Source organism: Balaenoptera ricei, chromosome 21 (assembly GCF_028023285.1).
Source record: "Balaenoptera ricei isolate mBalRic1 chromosome 21, mBalRic1.hap2, whole genome shotgun sequence".
Lineage (NCBI taxonomy): Eukaryota > Metazoa > Chordata > Mammalia > Artiodactyla > Balaenopteridae > Balaenoptera > Balaenoptera ricei.
In genome coordinates, this window is record NC_082659.1 from 38450392 (window position 1) to 38459536 (window position 9145).

Genomic DNA, 9145 nt, shown 5'->3' on the forward strand with positions numbered 1-9145 from the left:
GGCCGAGCCAGAATATCCACCATGTCTTTAAATATCAGTGAGTCTCAAGGGTGTGTGCGACCTTCACCCAGGAAGAGTGCGCCCTGATGAGCAAATTCCAGGGGATGCTGTCTAGAGCTGTGCTGCTGGAGGACCTCAGTTATCTGGTGTCCATGGGTGAGTCTGTCCACAGCCATTTATCTGATAAAAGATTACCCAGAGGAGCTTTGCGTATTCTGCCCCCCACCACGCCGATGCCTATACACTTACAGAGCATCCACATCTGCCTGAAGGGGATGTGCTTCTTTCTTTCTTTCTTTCTTTTTAATTTTTTTTTTTTTTCAGGATCCCACCAGGATGGACAATTTCTGGCCACAATCACACGTCTTCCTTTCTGCTCCATATCTAACACTCAGAACAGTGCAGGACACTCACCTCATGGCACGCCTGCATCCAGTGGATGGATCAACGTGATAGGTAGTTCCTAACCAGCTCCTCTGCTCTTGAAACCGTGGCAGAGTTTGGCACAACACTCGTCATCATAGCAGACATTTTCCCTTTAAAAGAGAGTTCATGGGGATGGGGGGTGGGGTGGGGGGTGGTTGGCCTTCCGAGGGAGCTGATGTTATTGAATATGGTTTTTTGAAAATAATGTTCGATCCACTATGGAACAATGGATTCACCCTCGTTAGAAAAACAAAGGATTTCACAGTCTGTTTCTGGTCTGGGACCTGAGCATCAGCAGACAGTTCCTGAATACCTGAGCCCAAAGTCAGCGTCCCTCCTGCTCTGGGGAAGGGCTGGGCGTACTTCCCCGTGCTCAGGACGCCCTTCCCCGTGTGCTCAGGACGCCCTTCCCCGTGTGCTCAGGACGCCCTTCCCCCCCCCCCCCCCCCCCCCCCCGCCGTGCTGCTCTTTAACGTTCCTTCGCCTCGCTCCTCCTCCTGACGTGAACCTGAAGACCACACGCAGGTTCCAACGCAGGGCTCCAAATCCAGGTCCATGTTTCCCACGAAACACGTTATCGGCTGCACCAATCAGATGTGCTTTCACAGCTGGAGCAGGAGGAGAGATGAGGAGGATGCAAGAGGATTTCCCAGAGTCCTGAATCCAGGTGGGCTCCAGGCTCATTCGAGTCAGTGTGGAGAGAAGCCTGGCCACTAGGGGAGAAGGGCAGGTAATGCCCACCGCAGACTCCCCTGAGAAAGTAGTTTTCCTGACACATCTTGTAAGACATTACCCAGTGCACTCGTCCTTGTAAACACCAGAGAAGTCACACACAGCAGAAACCCTGTGTCTGAGATCAGTGAGGTAGAGCCTTCAGCCAGAAATTACCCTCTTTAAGCCGAAGAAAATCATGTGGGGAGAAACCCTAAGCCTGGAACCACGGTGGAAGAACCTTCAGTTGGCGCTCCAGCCTCAACACACACAGACAGCTCAGAGTGGGATGCATCCCTGACGCGGTAGGGAAGGCAGCACAAGCTTTACTAGGAGGACAGCCGGCGGTCGTCTTGGGCCAGACCACACAATCACCGCTGTAGAAGAAATCCGATGCAATGCATGGGAGAATCCCATTCGCCATGGAGCCAGCACTTGTAGGACATGAGAGGATTCACACTGAATAAAATAGTCTCAGCACGGTGAAGGAAGGACATTCTTCAGTGGTCCCTTATCCCTTGGTGTCCTCACACCAAGGAGGTGCCAATTCTAACGTCACAATGGCAAATTCCTCACCTAGTTCACATCAAGAAATGAATGCTGGGAATATACTGACTCTATAAAGAATGTGTGAGCCCCACGATTGAGACAAGGTTCAGACGTTTGGAGATTGTCTATTACTACAAATCTACAGCATAAATAGGTAGATGGCGAAGTATTTTGAGAATGCAAAGTTTGGTACCAAGAAAGAAAGCAACCCCACTTCAGTGGATCAGTGCTTGGACATATGTAAGCACTACCGAATGGGTGTGTGTCTTTCAAAACCAGGAAATGTTGCCCTGAGTCAGAATGGGTCAATTTTCCTTTCATACACTCGCTGTCGATCAGTGAGGGACTTTCTATTTTTATGAAGTTGTAAACATAATTACAAACCCTAGGGTCAATCAGGAACTAAGTTTCAATGGTCAGTAAAAAAGTAGAACACAAGTGATGGGGGTTACCTGTTACATTACTGTCCAAATAGGTATGCACGCACATGTCAAGGATGAGTGGCCACAAGAATAAACACAACAAAGTTGAAACCTGTGCATGTGCGTGTGTGCGTGTGTGTGTGTGACTCATAGGTGGATGTTTCCCATAGCCGTGCACTATGGCACTGCAGGATCTGTGGTTGCTGAGTCCCCGGAGGTGGAAGCGCAGATACAGGGCCCTGACTGTGCAGTTATCCATGGATTTTCAGTGCGTGGGCTCGGCACCCGTAACCCTCCATGTTGGCTGTTCAACGGTCAACTCTAGTTTATAGATCAGAGAGGATAACATCATGTGTTCACTATTAATAACTTTTCCAAATAATCTTTATCTTTTTAAAAGGAAGACATCATTTAATCCATTTCACAAGCTGATATTGGGAACCTACTGCCCCAGCACGTGAATTATCCCTACAGAACACAAGATCCCCGAGAAGGAAGAGCCCTGAGCACTGAGACGCCATGAAGGTAGGCTTTTAGATGATATTCTCTGCTTCTCCAGCTTGAGGTAAAACATGGGATGACTGGGTCTACCTATCCCATTCCGGTTTGTCAAATGGGAGCCCCCATGGCACGTATCACCAGAAGTCGGTCCATGATAACTCCATCTATAGGAATTCTTGGCAGTTTTAGGTTTAGGATCATAGCTTTTCCTGCCATCGATTGAAAACTCCTTGGGCCCTGTTAGCAGTGACAGATTCAATGAGTCCAGTACTTCATAGGTTTTGTCACGCATTTAGAAGGGGAATCACCATCAAGTTGCTGAAATGAGGACTAAGTGTCTTTCAGACATGGAGATAGAAATAAATGGTGCTCTGCGGGGTGTGCGATGACGGGCACCCAGGATTCCTTCACCCAGCCCTCCCTTTGCTCCCTCACCGCTTCCTGGAAAATTGGCGCGCGCGCGCGCGCACACACACACACACACACACACACACACACACACACACAGCTCTGGGGGCGCTATTTGCTGTCCATGATTTCACGTGCCTTTTGGGCACGGCTGGTAGAGATGGACATGAAGCAGCAGGACAGCAAGCTGGCATCTCGGTCGGCCTAGAGAAGTTTCCCAAGTGAAATATCAGAACCAGGGCAGGGGGGCGCAGAGAGAGGCGGGGAGGGGAGGCCCACGTGACCTGGGAGAGAAGTTGGGGGGGACCGCTGACCGACCTCGGTTCAGGTTCCCCGTCCCCCTCCTGCTGAGAACCTGCCTTCGCTTCCTGCCCTCAGGTGTGTGAGAGGAGCATGTTTCTTTCCAACAAATACCAACACATCAATTCAGTCTGTTTGTGTGTTTGTTCTTGCTTGTTCGTTTTCTGGACGAGGCCAAAGAACCCTTCCAGTGGAGGTGTGTGTACAAAGGAGGATCTGACAGGATGGGAGATTGAGGGTCAGTCCATGTGCCAAGAAATCCAGAGAATCTGTCGTAGCTGAGACTCGGGCCTTTTGCAGAAATAGGCCAAGAGAGTTCAGATTTGATCATTCACTGCCAAATAGTCATCACAGCAGTTTCTTGGAAGGGATTGTGTTGCAGGAGCCAGGGTGGCCCTCAGCCCTCAGGCCTCAGCCCGGCGGGCGGGCAGGCAGGCAGGCAGGCAGGCAGGCAGGCAGCGGCTATTGTCTGTTGTTCCCGCCCCCACCCCCACCCCCACCCCTGTTCCTTCTCCAGCGCTCCTTCCTAAGTCCCCTGGACTGACCTTTGCCAGGAGCGGGGGAGGGGAGGTCCGGACGATTCATTCGGCAGGGCCTCGTTCAATCGCTCCATTCAAATGCAGAAAGCTCTCCGGTCAAGTCGGAGCGTTTGACTTTGCCTCGAGCTTCTCTTTAATGAATGGCTTTTTCTTTTTTCTTTCCCCAGTTTCCCCCACCCTTAGGCTGCCCCCTCCAAACTGCAGGGAGGGAAGGAGGGAGAGAGGAAGGGATGGGAGGAGGATGTGTGAGAAACAGGCCGTTTTTCCAGGCAAAAGGAGTCCCCTCCTTTTCCTAACCCAGGAAACCCCACTACACCATTTGAGAATCATGGACACGCGTGAAAGCAGACGTCTTCACTTGAGATCTTCCTCCGCAGGAGGACAGAAAGGAGGGCCAGTGTGTCCCTCTTGTGCTGGCCGGTTCTTAAGTCACTTGAATTCAAAATAATCAATAGAGCATGGAGGCACATTTTGGGGCGGCCTACTCTGGAGCCCAACAGTTCCCTCCTCTGAAAGTTCCTTGGAACATATTAAAGCTGAGCTGGTGACTGTGTGTGTGTGTGTGTGTGTGTGTGTGTGTGTGTGTGTGTGTGTCTGAGTCAAGGAGATTTCTAGATCTAGATGTCAGGGTCGAAGCAACTTTAGAAGTTTGAAATAACTCTGATGATGTCGTCGGGTGTTTGGTTCAAATTTCGGAGTGGCTCTCACAGAAACAGGAACGAGGACTTTTTCCATAGGAGCCGTTGTGGCCGTTTCTCTAAGGTTTTCGTCAAGTTCTCTAGCTTCCGTTTGCAGGGCTTCAGGCAAAGGGCCGTTTTAGTTCTCAGTGATGCCAAGTCAAAAGGGTGGGAGAAAATGGCAAACGTTCATGGAGAGAGTCATAGCCAGATATTGGAGGGAACTCAAAAAACTTCGGAATGCAGTCCAGTTTTCAGGTTAAGAACAACTCCCTAAGGGAAGTGAGTAGCACCAGAATTTCATATCCACAAGTGTGTATCCCCGTTTTATGGAAACATAATTTTGGCCTCCAAGTAACATATGCGAATAACTCTATTGCCAGGGAAATAAGAAGCCTCACTGAGAGTTTCTGAATTAAGGAAAGTAGGGAGAAAAAGATCAGTGATTCTATCCTGCTGACAGAGGTATGAGTTACCAAATGGACGTCCCCCTTTAAAAATAAAAGAAGAAAATTGGGTTTTGTTTGTTTGTTTTTGTTTTTCCTTGTATCTGGAAAACAAAAGATTTAACAATCAGTCCTAATCGCTCCCTCTCTCCCTCTCTCCCTCTCTCTCCCTCTCTCCCTCTCTCTCTCTCTCTCCCTCTCTCCCTCTCTCTCTCTCTCTCTCTCTCTCTCTCTCTCTCTCTTTATATATATATCAAAATACTTTATATAGATATTCTTTTTCAGATTCTTTTCTCTCATACGTTATTACAAAGTAGTGAGTAGAGTTTCCTGTGCTATATAGTAGGAGGTGTTTGTTGATTACCTATTTTATGTACAGTAATGTGTATGTGTTCATCTCAACTTCCTAAGTTATCTATCCCCCGCTTCCCCAAGCAGTCCTGTTTTACACAAGTAGTCATACACGTTGTCGTCCTATTCATCAGTTCATTCAACCCCATGTAAGTCATTCTTGTTCTTCTTGGAGTCCAGTTTTTCCATCGGTCCTGCCGACCTTGCCTGATGATTGAGGGTGACTGGACGAGTGACGGTTCCAAAAAGTTTACAAGAGCTTTTGTGAAGGATTGTAGGATTTTCCCAGAGAAGCGGGTGCCTTGATCTGATCACACGGGAGGCTGTGGAAGGTAGACCCCAAGTGGCAAACACATTTTGTTTTTTTAACAGTCTCTGTGCCACGGTGAGGACATCAGGCTTGCAGCGAGGGAAGACTTCAACCCACACGGAAAACATACAAGGATGTTTGGATGACCCCTACTAAGTGGCAGTGGAATGAAGTCCAGTGGCTGGGGTTCAGAGGATCCAGAGAGAGGAGGTTTTCTTTCCATAGAGAAAAATGATTTTTCCCCCCCAGGGTTACAAGCATGACAGGTCAGACGTTGCCGGTAGACTGTAGAAGTCTTCCTGCCAATGTCTATTTACAGTTGGAGTCATCTTGGAGGCACCACGGGCGGGTGAAGGAATGCAAGGTGTGGGGGAGGGGGGAGGTTGGCCAGGGAGCAACCGGCTGGGCCACCGTCTCCCGTCTGCCATAGCCCCGACCGGCTGTTGAAAGGACAGAATGGACTTGATCCACGTGTGCCCCGCCACCCCCACCATCTTTCCACAGGCTGTTGTTACTGCCTTGGCGTGAAAGTCGGTTAGAACATCTCCCTGATACTGGGTTCAGCCCCTTTCGTGTGAGCCTCCATTTTGACGATAACAGACAACACTTTATGCCAGGGCAGAGAAGACTTCCGGGAAGAAAGATCCCATCATTTCTGGAACAGTTAGAACACATCGGTGTACAGGCACAAGCCAAAGAAGACTTCACGTTGTTCCTTCCTCTTTGACAACACTCTCCCGTGTCATCGAACCTCTCCAAGAAACTTACTCAGTTTCATCTCTCTCATTTCTCAGGAGAGAGAACACATTTTTGAGCTATTTTGAGGGCCCTCTCCTCCTGGATCCTATCTCAAAGTGCGTTCGAAGCCCAAAGGACTTCATCTGTCCTTCAATTTTTGGGCAAATGTGTCCAAAATATCCAAAAGATTGTAAAGCACTTAATCTGATAGGTCACTGTGAAACAGTGCTTCGTTAGCCATGTCACCAACATCCCAAGGAAAGACTTGCTAGGCAGAGAGAGAAGCTTCTTCTTCAGTTCTGAGCCAAACCTGGTTCTTTGAATATCGAGAGGACTAAGTTGATGTGAGTCCTCCAAGACCTGATAAAGGCAACCTAGAAAATAAGTGATGACTTTTGACAAAGACATAAGCTTCTCTTTCTTTCTTTCTTTCTTTCTTTCTTTCTTTCTTTCTTTCTCTCTCTCTCTCTCTCTCTCTCTCTCTCTTTCTTTCTCTCTCTCTCTCTCTCTCTCTCTCTCTCTCTCCTCTCTCTCTCTCTCTCTCTCTCTCTCTCTCTCTCTCTCTCCCTCTCTCTCTCTCTCTCTCTCTCCCCCCCCCCCTCTTTCTTTCTCTCTCTCCTTAAAGATAAAGGAAAAAAACCTTTCCTAATCTAATCTAATCTCTCATGATGGGCAGAGCAGACCGATAGAAGAAAAACCCAAACCCTAAACCCAAACCTGGTCCTTTTAACAGAGAGAGACAACTAAATTCTAATTTTGCACTGGTTTCATGTTGATACGAAAACTCATTTCTGTCTTTGAATCCACCCTCATCTTATCCAGTCCTGACCACGGATCCAATTCCTTTCCAAAGACACTTTTCTTCACACACCTTTTCCAATTGTCTGTGCCCATTTTTAGCTTGTCCCTTGTTTTCTTTCTTTTCCATTGAGAAATGACTACCTTTAGGACAAAAATCTCTTTCTCCTTCCCCCAAACCTTATCTCCATACACCTTCTACTTTGCCTCCCCCCTCCCCCCCCCCAAAAAAGGTCCTCTTCCTACCGTGACGATGGCGACATCAGGTAGCTTGGACCACACACGTTCCTTCTTTAGAATGCCTCGTCCTTGGACACTGTCTTTTTTTTTTTTTTTTTCCTCTTCAGTGAAAGTAAGGAAGCCAACCACAGTGAACAGTGTGAACATGGAATAGTTTGTAGAAGTCTAGGCTCCTACCTAGTACAGTCTTTCCCTAAAGCACAAGATCTATCTAGGCATGGAACCAAACATGCTCAGTCTCTCCTCCGTAAAAGGTCCAAAGCAGGGAGACCCTTAGACTTGTGGAGCCATGAACATTTCAGTATTTTATCTTATGTGGAGATGATGTAGACACTCGCTGAGGTTTCACCCTGTCAGGGCACTTAGCCAACCGCTAAGCCTAGAGATGACCAGAGATGTTGGAAAGTCTTGAAGTCGGCCTGTGGAAAACAATCATTGGGGGAAAAGTTCCCCTTAAACATTCTTATCTCGTCAACATCTATGTCCTCTGTTATGAGCAATCCTACTTGGATGATTCGTGAACATTTCATGAGACATGAAAGCAGTTCAGTTCGTCATGATCTCTACACCTCCCGCCCCCCGCTCCCCTTTCACGTGAGAGATTTTCTTCCTGATTTCAGAGGGGAGAAGTAAAGGAGAGTCAGAGTGCCCCTCTCGTGGTGTTGTCACTCAAATTCCAAAACATCCCTATGCCACGGAGGCACATTTGGGGGTGGCCTACCCAGGGCCCCAAGACTTTCAAAGTCAAACTCAAGGAGGATGTAAATGTACTTCATGCCACCGAACCGGTGAACCTGATGGCTTACTAGGAGGTGATGTGTCATTGGCCCACCAGTTTAAAACACAGAACCAAACACCCTCTCCTCGATGACTCGGAACAAGTGAGTTCCTGGGTCTGTCGGAGAGGGTCCCCTCCTCCAGGTGGGTCAATAAGCACTGCACATGACGGTAGGTGTTCATGGTGTCCTTGGGAAAGAAAGGCAGGGAGAATTTTATTTTGAAAAGCTTATCTTCTCACAGCATTTACACTATGAACGATGATGCAACTTCATTGGGGGCGTGGGGGGAGCGGGTTGGGCGGTGAAGGCCAGGTAGCCTGGCAACATAGAAGAGCCACGGAGGCTGTGTGTGACCCCAAGGATGTCCGGCGACTCCTCTCACTTGGGGGGTGGGGGGGAAGGGGGGGCGAGATTCCTGTGTGTCTGTCTGCATTCATCAGTCGTGGGAGAGGAAAAACGATGTTCCCTCAACGATCCTTCTGAGTTCTTGCCTGAGAATCCCCTGTCCCCAAAAGACAGCTCGAGAAGAGAGCAACCCACGGCTGAGGAACGCGTGCACTGTGCCCCCCACGCAGGAGAAGCCCAAGCCAGAAGTCACTCGAAACGGCGGGCTGTGAGCTTGAGCTTCTCGAAGAAGATTTTTGTCCTCCTTTCAGGTCAGCAAGAAGAGGGAGAGGCAGAGCGGCAGAGGGTCCTTGTCGCCCACCCGTCGTTTCTGAAGCGCCTTAAATTCCAACTCATCTATGTGCCAAAGCGGTTCCATTTCGGGGTGCCCTATTCCGGTTCCCTCCCCGCACGGAGAAAAATGTTCTGTCCCGATTCACTGAAATGCTCCCAAAGGGCCTTGGTGTGAGGCAGTGGACCTATGCCCATCCTGCCTCCTCTTCAAATCATTTCTACCGATACAGAAGAAAAGACACCACCCCCCCCACCCCCCACCATGGCCTGCC